Here is a 13,527-nt window from a genome sequence, read left to right as displayed (position 1 = left end):
CGGATGTGGACAGTCATGTGCCCGGAGGTGGATGTCCTGTGCCCAAGAGGAGTAGCATGTGTAGCAATTGTAAACAGGTGGATATCATGCCCGGCTGCTATCCGGAGGATATCCTAGACTGTGTACGGCTGTCCTCCGGATAGCAGCCGGGCACCATATCCACCTGTTTGCAATCATTACACATGCTAGTGTGAGTAAAGAGACTGTAAGAGACTGAACGATGCAGGACTCCCACGAGAGCTAGTCAGAGGAGGGCTTGCATGTGTAATGTCTGCAACATATGAGGCTTTGTATATGGAGACTGTAATAATGCGTGCGGTCACCCAGGGAAACTGGATAAGGGAAGTTTAGCCTGTTTAAAGACCGCAATTTAAAGCCATATGATATGTATTGCTGTGAACTGAACATTGATAATATACACTGAAGTTATAAGCATTTGTGTGAATTGGACTTTAATTCTGTGAGGAAACACATTAAAGAGACTTTTGTGTTGGAACTTTGTGGGTCAATGCCTCTTCACTGCGTACAATGCTACTACAATCTTACACCCCTTATTTATGAAAGCTCCAGCATTGGTCTGATTTTAGCAGCCCTGTCATTATCTCATCAACTCCACTTCCACATTAGGTTCAATGCACTCAGAGATGTTGTATTCCCCCTCCCATGTGTTGGTGACGTAATAAAGGAACGTTTCTTTCAGGCTTAGTTCAATAGCTGATCCAGAGACAGAAAAGTAGGTTGACTTTACTAAGGGTGTATTCACACGTGTTGCTTTTCCAGTGTTTTTTTTCTGCAGCCAAACCTTCCCTCTTGACAGTAAAAAAAACTGTGTATAAAATGCAGCTGACTTTTCTCCTGCTTTATCTTTTCGGGTGCAGATTACATGTGTGGCGCCTCAGGGTCCTGGTTGTCACAGTGGTATTGCTTTCCTCTCGGGGAGAGTGGTGCTACGTTTGGAGGCAAGAAAGGACAACTGCATCCAGGTATCACAAACATGCAACGCATTTCATACTCCAGGCCACCAGGAGGAGCTTTTGCTCCTATGTATTAGGTCACTCCCCATATATATATAACTGGTAGTCTGTAGGGAAAGTTAGGCTGGTTTCACATTTGCGTTTTTGTTTTTGCGGTAAAAAACGCAAAAAAAGGCATACGTTTTTTCCCCTATATTTAACATTAAAAACACATGCGTTTTTTTGCATGCGTTTTGACGCGTTTTTGCAATTCATGCGTTTTTTTCTCTGCATGCGTTGTGTTGCAGAAATGCAACATGTAGTAATTTTTGCGGCTTTTTTTTGCCGCAAAAAAACGCATGCTTTTTTTGCGGCAAAAAAAACTATTGATGTCTATGTAAACGCATGCGTTTTTAAGCACATGCGTTTGTTTGCGTTAAAAACGCATGCGTTTTTATTAAAAAAAAAAAAAACAGAAAACACTGATATGCCACCCCCCACCATAAAGGTGATAAAGGGATCCTAACCCTAAAGGGATCCTAACCCTAACCCTAAAGGGATCCTAACCCTATCCCTACCCCTAACCCTACCCCTAAAGGGATCCTAACCCTAACCCTAAAGGGATCCTATCCCTAACCCTACCCCTAACCATAACCCTAAAGGGATCCTAACCCTAACCCTAATCCCTTTAGGGTTAGGGTTAGGATCCCTTTAGGGTTAGGGTTAGGATCCCTTTAGGGTTAGGGTTATGATCCCTAACCCTAATCCATTTAGGGTTAGGGTTAGGATCCCTTTAGGCTTAGGGGTAGGGTTAGGATCCCTTTAGGGTTAGGGTTATGATCCCTAACCCTACCCCTAACCCTAATTATTTCTGTTTATAGTGGGGTTTTTTACTTTATTTTGATGATTGGCAGCTGTCACACATTTCTCAGCATGCGTTTAAAAACCGCAAACGCATGAAAAAACGCATGTAAACGCGTCAAAATGACGCGTTTTTTTCACCACATGCAAAAACGCATGCGTCAAAAAACGCAGCGTTTGCACGCGTTTACATGCGTTTTTTCACCATGCATATTTTTTAAAAAACACATGCGTTTTGAAACGCAAGTGTGAAACCAGCCTTAGTTAGTTCCTGACAGAGCTCCAGGCAGGAGTTCTGTAGAAGCCAGTTCCAGACAGTAGGCTGAGGAGGACAGAAGGGTAAAGGAGCTGTGCATGCCCTCAGAGCTGCAGCTCCCAGAAAGAGACATTGAAAGGCAGAATTGTAGTGCAGCGAGCATGAAGGGAGTTGAAGCAAAGGAGAGGATACCAGAAGGGGACCAGCCACGCTCAGGCTGCCTCCTTCTGAGGGGCAAAATCCCGGTAGCCGGAACACCGAGGGAGTAAGGATATTTATGCCTTATTTCAGAGACCGGCAGGACAGCTAATTGCTGGTTACCTGTCCGCACTTACACCCAGGAGGCACGGTGACACCTACAGAGTCGGGTTATCTAAGAGACCCTATAAACAGGCTCAAGTCACCAGTCATACGGGTTTTGTCCTATCCTATACGGGGGACAGAGAGAGTGAAACATCGCATCTGTGAGACCCTTATGTGAAGCCATAGGCTGTAAGGGACTACACCACTGCAGCGCAAGGGAAGGCTTCTGATTTCCACCTTGACAAGGGGACTCTGGACTTGCCTCCAAACCGGCCGGACTTTGCCTGCCCTGTGATCTGGTGCTCTGGACTGTGGATGCTGAAGTCTTCAGTAAAGGTAAAGAGACTGCAACATTGTGTCTTCGTTCTTCTCTGCGCCTCTCACCATACCACCATTTACACACCGGGAAGCCCTGGGGACATACTTCACCTGTGGGAAGGTATACCATCTGGCTGCCATAACATCACCCCAGCGGACCCCTTAAAGCAGCGTCGGTCACCCTGACCGAATATCACAGGTGGCATCACGAGCATAAACTTTATCCTTTTAAAGACCTTTCCCTTTCACATGGACGTCCCAGGGCCACGGACCTGGTCAGCCACCGTGACATCACCCAGTGAACATTGGACCTGGTACCTAGTACCCCACGGCCCTTGGGGGGCGATCCCCATGTGTGATTTGTCCACAGTACATGTGTATTAAAATTAGATTTAGTCACTAAAAACACTGAAAACCCTGTTTGTTGCAGTTTTTCCAGCATTTTTTAACTTTCATTGCTTTCTATGGGTGAAAAAAGCTGCAAGAATGCTAATAGTATTAACATGCTGCATATTTCAAAATCAGTGAAGTGTTCCGCTTCAGTCAGGAAGAAAAATAACAATCGTTCACATCATGCCACATCCAGATGTAGGTAAAGGGGTTGCCTTAGCTATCCACCAGAGCCTCACAACCAGCCCCCTCCATCACTAACTGAAACATGGGGAGGAGGAAGGAAAATTCTGTGAGTGTGTTGGAACCAATGTAGAGAGCAAGATCAGGACAATTGTGAAGCTTTTATAATGAAATTATGTAATATACCTTAACAGAGAACGTTGTGTTAGGACTGGCGGAACGCACCAAGACAGATGGTATAGATGCGTTCGCAGTCCGGGGTCCACCGTGCAGGTGAAAACCTGCTGCTAGCAATTAGCAGACTATATGGCAGTACACTAGAGTATACACGCGTGGGTTAACCTCACCCAGCGTGAAAGAAGCAATCCTGTTAAGGCACAGGACCGCGGTACCGCACCTAAAGCGCGAGCAAGTAGTCAGCGAACTCAACCCCAACTGGGATTGAAGTCCGATTAGACCCTTGCTGGCGCAACACCGCAACTGGGTGTGAAATGAAACAGAAGAGCATGCAGTGCCGCACTGACGAACGCCACTAACCACCCAGGCTTGGGTAAGGAAAGCACAGAGGAAGTGCACGGCGCCGTACTGGCGGTCACAGCAACTGGACGCTATAATGTGTGACTAGTGCTGTAGGATAAGTCGGGCGCTAGGTAGCAGCCATACACCTTCCGCGAACAGTCATACTATAGGGTAGGGGTATCCAAGGACGACTTGCACTCACAACATACACACATTAGCAATTGTTTGACAATACTAGCGCATAGCCGTGCGGTCATGCGCAGTTTATATAGCAGCAGCACAGGAAGTGGCCACAGCACTTTTGCCCTTCTAGGACCTGCCAAGAGGACCAATGGAATGTGCTGCAGAGCCTGAGCACATGACCCTCGATCTCCAACGGGAGACCTTACGCTGGGCATGCTCAGTACGTGCAGACAATGACTTAGTCCCAGAGAAGTCCGCTCGCTGCTGACCAGCACAGACTTTAATAGCAGAGACTGGAGAAGCAGCAGTAACTCTCAGAACAGAGTGAGAATGAGCAAGACGCTGGGACCGACGTCCTTGCTGAGCAGACTCCACTGCGGCTGGACAAGAATGGGAGACTGCAGCGGAGGTGGCTCGAGATTCCCCCTGTGCAGAAGCGGGAACTCGACCCCTAACATTACCCCCCCTCCTAGGGCCCCCCCTCCTTGGGCCTCGCTACGTTCGAAGGCAGCAATGAGCTGCGGAGCCCGAATGTGCTCAGCAGGCTCCCAGGACCTATCCTCAGGGCCGTAACCCTTCCAGTCCACCCAAAAAATTTTTTTGCCACGTACCACCTTGCACCCCAAGATAGCGTTCACCTCGAAATCGTCCGTAGACGAACCCGATGTCCCGGCAGATGACTCAGAAAACCGAGACATGTATACGAGCTTAAGGAGGGACACATGAAAGGTGTCGGTGATACCAAGGCGTGGAGGAAGGGCCAGACGGTAGACCACAGGATTAACCTGTTCGAGGACCTTGAAGGGACCCAAGTAGCGAGGAGCAAATTTAGTGGACTCAACTCGCAGCCTGATGTTACGGGCGGAGAGCCACACCAAGTCGCCAGGAGCAAAGGACGGGGCGGGGCACCGATGAGCATTGGCGGAGGACCTCATTCTCTCCTTAGAGGCCCGAATGGCATCCTGAGTGCGGTCCCAAATATCCCGTGCCTCCACAGCCCAGTATGCCACCCTGGAGTCTGCGGAAGACACGGGCATAGGCACAGGTACCCGTGGATGCTGACCATAGTTGAGGAGGAATGGGGTTTGTCCAGTGGAGTCGGCTACGGCGTTGTTCAGCGCAAACTCTGCCCATGATAGCAAGGATGCCCAGTCATCCTGCCTGGCTGAAACAAAATGTCGCAGGTATGTGACCAAGGTCTGGTTGGCCCTCTCTACCAACCCATTCGTCTCGGGATGATAAGCGGAAGAGAGATTCAACTCAATACTGAGAAGACGACACAGCTCTCTCCAGAACCGAGACGCAAACTGGGGACCCCGGTCACTGACAATTTTGTCAGGCATACCATGTAGGCGGAAGATGTGCTTAATGAACAACGCAGCCAAGGCCCGTGCAGAAGGTAACCGTGGTAGCGGCACCAAATGCACCATTTTCGAGAAATGATCGGTGATGACCTAAATGATGGTACAGCCGTGAGACTTGGGCAAACCCACGACAAAGTCCATCCCGACCATCTCCCAGGGCCTATCTGCCACCGGCAAGGGATAGAGCAACCCAGCTGGCCTTTGACACGGAGATTTATTTTTGGCGCAGGAGACACACGCCAGAATATAATCCCTGACATCCCGGACCATATGCGGCCACCAGTACGTCCTCGCCAGTAGCTCAGATGTCCTCTTTGTCCCAAAGTGTCCACCCACTCTGGACGAATGAGCCCAAGAGAGAACCTCCGGTCGCAAATTAATGGGCACAAAAGTCTTGCCCGGAGGCACAGACTCAAGCGAAACCGGTGCTATGGTTCTCAGGCTCTCAGAGGGAACAATAAGCCGAGGCTCCTCTTCAGTTGACATAAGGGAGCGAGAGATAGCATCAGCACGAATATTCTTCTCCCCGGCGAGAAAATGAAGAGAAAAGTGGAACCGGGAAAAGAACAAGGACCATCTGGCTTGGCGAGAATTTAGCCGCTGGGCTGTCTGTAAGTAGACCAAATTTTTGTGGTCAGTGTAAACCTGGAAGGGAAACCGCGCACCTTCCAGAAGATGTCTCCACTCTGAAAAGGCCAACTTCATTGCTAGCAGCTCCCTATCCCCGATGGAGTAGTTTCTCTCCGCTGGCGAGAAAGTCTTAGAAAAGAAGAAGCATGGATGCTTCCGACCTTGAGCATCCTTCTGGTAGAGGACTGCTCCAGCACCAACGGACGAGGCATCCACCTCCATTAGGAATGGCTTATCCACATCGGGACGATGTAAGATGGGAGCGCTAGCAAAGTGGGACTTAATAGAAGTGAAGGCCTTGGAGACCTCTTCCGACCACAATTTAGAATTCGCTCCCTTCTTGGTGAGGGCTACCAAGGGAGCTACCAGAGTTGAGAAGTGGCGAATGAACTGGCGGTAATAGTTAATGAACCCCATAAAGCGCTGCACCGCTTTAAGAGAATGGGGCTCTTGCCAGTCCATCACAGCCTGTAGTTTGGCAGGATCCATAGCCAATCCCTGGGCGGAGATGATATAGCCCAGGAACGGCAAAGACTCCTGCTCAAACATACACTTCTCCAACTTAGCGTAAAGAGAGTTTGCCCGTAAGAGGTCGAAGACTCTGCCAACATCTCTCCGGTGGGAGTCAATATCTGGAGAAAAGATGAGAATATCATCCAGATAGACTACAACTGAGGTGGAAAGCATATCCCGGAAGATGTCGTTGACAAAGTCTTGAAAAACGGCTGGGGCATTACAGAGCCCGAAGGGCATCACCAGATACTCATAGTGCCCATCTCTGGTGTTAAACGCCGTTTTCCATTCGTCCCCCTCACGGATGCGAATCAGGTTGTAAGCACCCCGCAGATCTAATTTAGTAAATACCCTTGCTCCCCGAAGCCTATTGAAGAGCTCAGATATCAAGGGCAAAGGATACTTGTTCTTAACGGTGATAGCGTTAAGACCCCTGTAGTCTATGCATGGACGTAGCTCCCCATTCTTCTTCTGCACGAAGAAGAACCCTGCCCCAGCAGGTGACACTGACTTCCTGATAAACCCTCTTGCCAGATTCTCTTGAATGTACTGAGACATGGCCTCCGTCTCCGGGAGAGATAATGGATAAACTCGACCCCGGGGAGGCTCCGCACCAGGCAAGAGATCGATAGGACAGTCATAGGGGCGATGGGGCGGAAGGGTCTCCGCCGCCTTCTTGGAGAACACGTCTGCGTAAGACCAATATTGCTTGGGGAGAGAGGATAGATCTGCGGGTACCTCAGTAGTAGCAACCTGAACGCACTCTCGGTGACACCTACCCCCACATGATTCACCCCATCCCAGAATTCTGCCTGAGGACCACTCGATGTGAGGAGAGTGGTACCGTAGCCAAGGTATCCCCAACAGGACCTCATCAATACCCTCAGGAATGACGAGCAGAGAAATAATCTCCTGATGGGATGGCGACAGGGACAGAGTAACAGGGATGGTCTGATGTGTTATCTGTGCGGGGAGTGTCGACCCATTCACCACTCGTACCGTTACTGGTTGAGATAGCATAACCAGGGGTATTGCGTGACGTTGGGCGAAGGCAGAAGACATAAAATTGCCCTCTGCCCCAGAATCCACGCAGAGGTCTACCGAGTGGGAGGATGAGCCAAAGGTAATTGTCCCCTTAAAGGACAATTTGGAGGCAAACGTCGCAGTGTCTAGTGCACCTCCACCTACTACCACTAGACGCTGACGTTTCCTCGACCGCTGATGACATCTGGTGGCAAGATGTCCTGACTGTTGGCAAACATGGCAACCCTGGAGTGCACGAGCGGTCTGGGACTTAGATCCCGCTCGTGACACCACCTTAGGTTCCTGGAACTCAGGAGCCTAGACTGGAGATTCCAAAGGTTTGGCGAAGGTGGGAGCCAGCCGAAACCTCTGCCTACACTGGGCTCGCTCTAACCTCCGCTCGTGAAAACGGAGGTCAATGAGAGTAGATACTGCTATTAACTCCTCCAGTGTGGCGGGAATCTCCCTAGTGGCCAGAGCATCCTTAACGTGGTCAGCCAGCCCCCTCCAAAATATAGGGATAAGGGCTTTATCCGACCACTCCAGCTCAGATGCCAGAGTGTGGAAATGGACGGCAAAAAGGCTGACCAAGGACGAGCCCTGAGTCAGTGCCAACAGTTGGAGCGCCGTGTCATGGGTGACACGAGGTCCTAGAAAGACCTGTTTCAGAGTGCTCAGGAATAACGGAGCACTCTGCACCACATGATCGCCACGCTCCCACAGCGGCGTAGCCCACTGCAACGCCCTGTCCGACAATAAGGAAATTATAAAGCCCACCTTAGCCCGCTCTGTAGGGAAACGAGAGGCCAGAAGCTCGAGATGTATTGAGCACTGACTCACGAAACCCCTACAGGACTTACTGTCACCAGAAAATTTCTCTGGTAGCGGGAGGCGAGATAGCGTCGGTACAGGAGCGGCAGTGGACAAGGTAGCTGCAGCCACACTTGCAGCCTGAACAGCGACAGCAGTAACATCCACAGCTGAGGTTGAACGCTCAAGAGCCGCCAACCTTCTCTCCAGCTGCTGGATGTACCGCTGTAAAAGCTGGTCATCCGCCATTTTACTAGCCAGACCCTGGCGCTAGTATTCTGTTAGGACTGGCGGAACGCACCAAGACAGATGGTATAGATGCGTTCGCAGTCCGGGGTCCACCGTGAAGGTGAAAACCTGCTGCTAGCAATTAGCAGACTATATGGCGGTACACTAGAGTATACACGTGTGGGTTAACCTCACCCAGCGTGAAATAAGCAATCCTGTTAAGGCACAGGACCACGGTACCGCACCTAAAGCGCGAGCAAGTAGTCAGCGAACTCAACCCCAACTGGGATTGAAGTCCGATTAGACCCTTGCTGGCGCAACACCGCAACTGGGTGTGAAATGAAACAGAAGAGCATGCAGTGCCGCACTGACGAACGCCACTAACCACCCAGGCTTGGGTAAGGAAAGCACAGAGGAAGTGCACGGCGCCGTACTGGCGGTCACAGCAACTGGACGCTATAATGTGTGACTAGTGCTGTAGGATAAGTCGGGCGCTAGGTAGCAGCCATACACCTTCCGCGAACAGTCATACTATAGGGTAGGGGTATCCAAGGACGACTTGCACTCACAACATACACACATTAGCAATTGTTTGACAATACTAGCGCATGGCCGTGCGGTCATGCACAGTTTATATAGCAGCAGCACAGGAAGTGGCCACAGCACTTTTGCCCTTCTAGGACCTGCCAAGAGGACCAATGGAATGTGCTGCAGAGCCTGAGCACATGACCCTCGATCTCCAACGGGAGACCTTACGCTGGGCATGCTCAGTACGTGCAGACAAGGACTTAGTCCCAGAGAAGTCCGCTCGCTGCTGACCAGCACAGACTTTAATAGCAGAGACTGGAGAAGCAGCAGTAACTCTCAGAACAGAGTGAGAATGAGCAAGATGCTGGGACCGACGTCCTTGCTGAGCAGACTCCACTGCGGCTGGACAAGAATGGGAGACTGCAGCGGAGGTGGCTCGAGATTCCCCCTGTGCAGAAGCCGGAACTCGACCCCTAACACGTTGCTTCCTATTCCTATTTTCCCAATTCGTTATGATCTCATTATCCACTTTGAAAAAACAACTTATTCTGTGTTACTTATACAAGACAAACTGCTAGCTCACTTTGATGTCATATGAAACTGTTGATAATGCTATACAGGCAGTAGAACGGGAGAAGATAGAGGAGCCAGGTGATGAAATAGGCAGAGGAAGACGCAGAAAGATACTGCTAAGCTTTCTAACAAGTCTTTTACCTGAACTCTGCTGCTTGCATCTCTCGGTATAAAAAAGATAAAGATATGAAGATCAGGAATTCAACCCTATGTGCTATGTTGTGTAAGGGAGAGATCGCAGCAGCTTGTCTTTCACTTGCTCAGAATGGATTGCAAATTAGAGATAGAGGTTTCACAGGGTAAAACTAGTGAGAAATGCAGGATACCAGTATTTGAATATCCAGAAATAGTGTTAGAAATCTGTGGCACCCCAGGAGTTCGGGTACCACAGTAGTGCTGTCTTCCTCACGGGAAGGATAGTGCTATGTCTGGAGACAAGTGAGATTTCCTTTGGTAGGTTTACATACACACAACACCTTCCACTTCCAGGCCAGGAGGGGGAGCTCCAAGCCCTGTTTTAGGGCAGCTTCCCTAAATAAAGATCCTGGTTTGGAGGTGGAGAGATCTCTGGAGTAGGAGTCTGTGTGCGAGGACAGACAGGAGTGGAGCACAGAGGAAAGTGAGAGCTCCAGGAGGCCATGAGCAGGCAGGCCTCTGAAGAGTATCAGCGCAGGAATCCGGGTATCGGTAGCCCGAGGCTTTTGTGGATTATAGTAACAGTAACATAGTTAGTAAGGCTGAAAAAAGATATTTGTCCATCCAGTTCAGCCTATATTCCATCATAATAAATCCCCAGATCTACGTCCTTCTACAGAACCTAATAATTGTATGATACAATATTGTTCTGCTCCAGGAAGACATCCAGGCCTCTCTTGAACCCCTCGACTGAGTTCACCATCACCACCTCCTCAGGCAAGCAATTCCAGATTCTCACTGCCCTAACAGTAAAGAATCCTCTTCTATGTTGGTGGAAAAACCTTCTCTCCTCCAGACGCAAAGAATGCCCCCTTGTGCCCATCATCTTCCTTGGTATAAACAGATCCTCAGCGAGATATTTGTATTGTCCCCCTATATACTTATACATGGTTATTAGATCGCCCCTCAGTCGTCTTTTTTCCAGACTAAATATTCCTAATTTTGCTAATCTATCTGGGTATTGTAGTTCTCTCATCCCCTTTATTAATTTTGTTGCCCTCCTTTGTACTCTCTCTAGTTCCATTATATCTTTCCTGAGCACCGGTGCCCAAAACCCAAAACTGGACACAGTACTCCATGTGCGGTCTAACTAGGGATTTGTACAGAGGCAGTATAATGCTCTCATCATGTGTATCCAGACCTCTTTTAATGCACCCCATGATCCTGTTTGCCTTGGCAGCTGCTGCCTGGCACTGGCTGCTCCAGGTAAGTTTATCATTAACTAGGATCCCCAAGTCCTTCTCCCTGTCAGATTTACCCAGTGGTTTCCTGTTCAGTGTGTAATGGTGATATTGATTCCTTCTTCCCATGTGTATAACCTTACATTTATCACTGTTAAACCTCATCTGCCACCTTTCAGCCCAAGTTTCCAACTTATCCAGATCCATCTGTAGCAGAATATTATCTTCTCTTGTATTAACTGCTTTACATAGTTTTGTATCATCTGCAAATATCGATATTTTACTGTGTAAACCTTCTACCAGATCATTAATGAATATGTTGAAGAGAATAGGTCCCAATACCGACCCCTGCGGTACCCCACTGGTCACAGCAACCCAGTTAGAGACTATACCATTTATATCCACCCTCTGCTTTCTATCACTAAGCCAGTTACTAACCCATTTACACACATTTTCCCCCAGACCAAGCATTCTCATTTTGTGTACCAACCTCTTGTGCGGCACGGTATCAAACGCTTTGGAAAAATCGAGATATACCACACCCAATGACTCACCGTGGTCCAGCCTATAGCTTACCTCTTCATAAAAACTGATTAGATTGGTTTGACAGGAGCGATTTCTCATAAACCCATGCTGATATGGAGTTAAACAGTTATTCTCATTGAGATAATCCAGAATAACATCCCTCAGAAACCCTTCAAATATTTTACCAACAATAGAGGTTAGACTTACTGGCCTATAATTTCCAGGTTCACTTTTAGAGCCCTTTTTGAATATTGGCACCACATTTGCTATGCGCCAGTCCTGCGGAACAGACCCCATCGCTATAGAGTCCCTAAAAATAAGAAATAATGGTTTATCTATTACATTACTTAGTTCTTTTAGTACTCGTGGGTGTATGCCATCCGGACCTGGAGATTTATCTATTTTAATCTTATTTAGCCGGTTTCGCACCTCTTCTTGGGTTAGATTGGTGACCCTTAATATAGGGTTTTCATTGTTTCTTGGGATTTCACCTAGCATTTCATTTTCCACCGTGAATACCGTGGAGAAGAAGGTGTTTAATATGTTAGCTTTTTCCTCGTCATCTACAACCATTCTTTCCTCACTATTTTTTAAGGGGCCTACATTTTCAGTTTTTATTCTTTTACTATTGATATAGTTGAAGAACAGTTTGGGATTAGTTTTACTCTCCTTAGCAATGTGCTTCTCTGTTTCCTTTTTGGCAGCTTTAATTAGTTTTTTAGATAAAGTATTTTTCTCCCTATAGTTTTTTAGAGCTTCAATGGTGCCATCCTGCTTTAGTAGTGCAAATGCTTTCTTTTTACTGTTAATTGCCTGTCTTACTTCTTTGTTTAGCCACATTGGGTTTTTCCTATTTCTAGTCCTTTTATTCCCACAAGGTATAAACCGCTTACAGTGCCTATTTAGGATGTTCTTAAACATTTTCCATTTATTATCTGTATTCTTATTTCTGAGGATATTGTCCCAGTCTACCAGATTAAGGGCATCTCTAAGCTGGTCAAACTTTGCCTTCCTAAAGTTCAGTGTTTTTGTGACTCCCTGACAAGTCCCCCTAGTGAAAGACAGGTGAAACTGTACAATATTGTGGTCGCTATTTCCTAGATGCCCGACCACCTGCAGATTTGTTATTCTGTCAGGTCTATTAGATAGTATTAGGTCTAAAAGTGCTGCTCCTCTGGTTGGATTCTGCACCATTTGTGAAAGATAATTTTTCTTGGTTATTAGCAGAAACCTGTTGCCGTTATGGGTTTCACAGGTTTCTGTTTCCCAGTTAATATCCGGGTAGTTAAAGTCCCCCATAACCAGGACCTCATTATGGGTTGCAGCTTCATCTATCTGCTTTAGAAGTAGACTTTCCATGATTTCTGTTATATTTGGGGGTTTGTTACAGACCCCAATGAGAATTGTGTTACCATTTTTCCTTCCATGAATTTCGACCCATATGGACTCGACATCCTCATTCCCTTCGCTAATATCCTCCCTTAAAGTGGACTTTAGACAAGACTTTACATAGAGACAAACCCCTCCTCCTCTCCGATTTTTACGATCCTTTCTAAACAGACTGTAACCCTGTAAGTTAACTGCTCAGTCATAGCTTTCATCTAGCCATGTCTCGGTTATTCCCACTATGTCAAAGTTACCTGTAGATATTTCTGCTTCTAGTCCTTCCATCTTGTTTGTCAGGCTTCTGGCGTTTGCGAGCATGCAGTTTAGAGGATTTTGTTTTGTTCCAATCTCCTCGCTGTGGATTGTTTTAGAAATGTTCTTACCTCCCTTCTGAGTATGTTTTCCTGGGTCTTCTTTGTTCGAGTCTAATGTTTTTCTTCCCGTCCCCTCTTCTTTTTCTCTTCTTCAGAACAGAAACAGAAACAGAGCAGAACCGGAGGGTATTGTTCTACAAGGACTTTGCCCATAATTACCTGTGGCACAGCAGCACCTAGGAGCCTGGAGTCACCGAGAACAGACCCCAGTTCACATGGCTCGACCTGCCT

The sequence above is a fragment of the Ranitomeya imitator genome, chromosome 4 (assembly GCF_032444005.1).
Source record: "Ranitomeya imitator isolate aRanImi1 chromosome 4, aRanImi1.pri, whole genome shotgun sequence".
NCBI classification, from domain to species: Eukaryota; Metazoa; Chordata; class Amphibia; order Anura; family Dendrobatidae; genus Ranitomeya; species Ranitomeya imitator.
Note: the sequence above shows the minus strand (reverse complement) of the source record.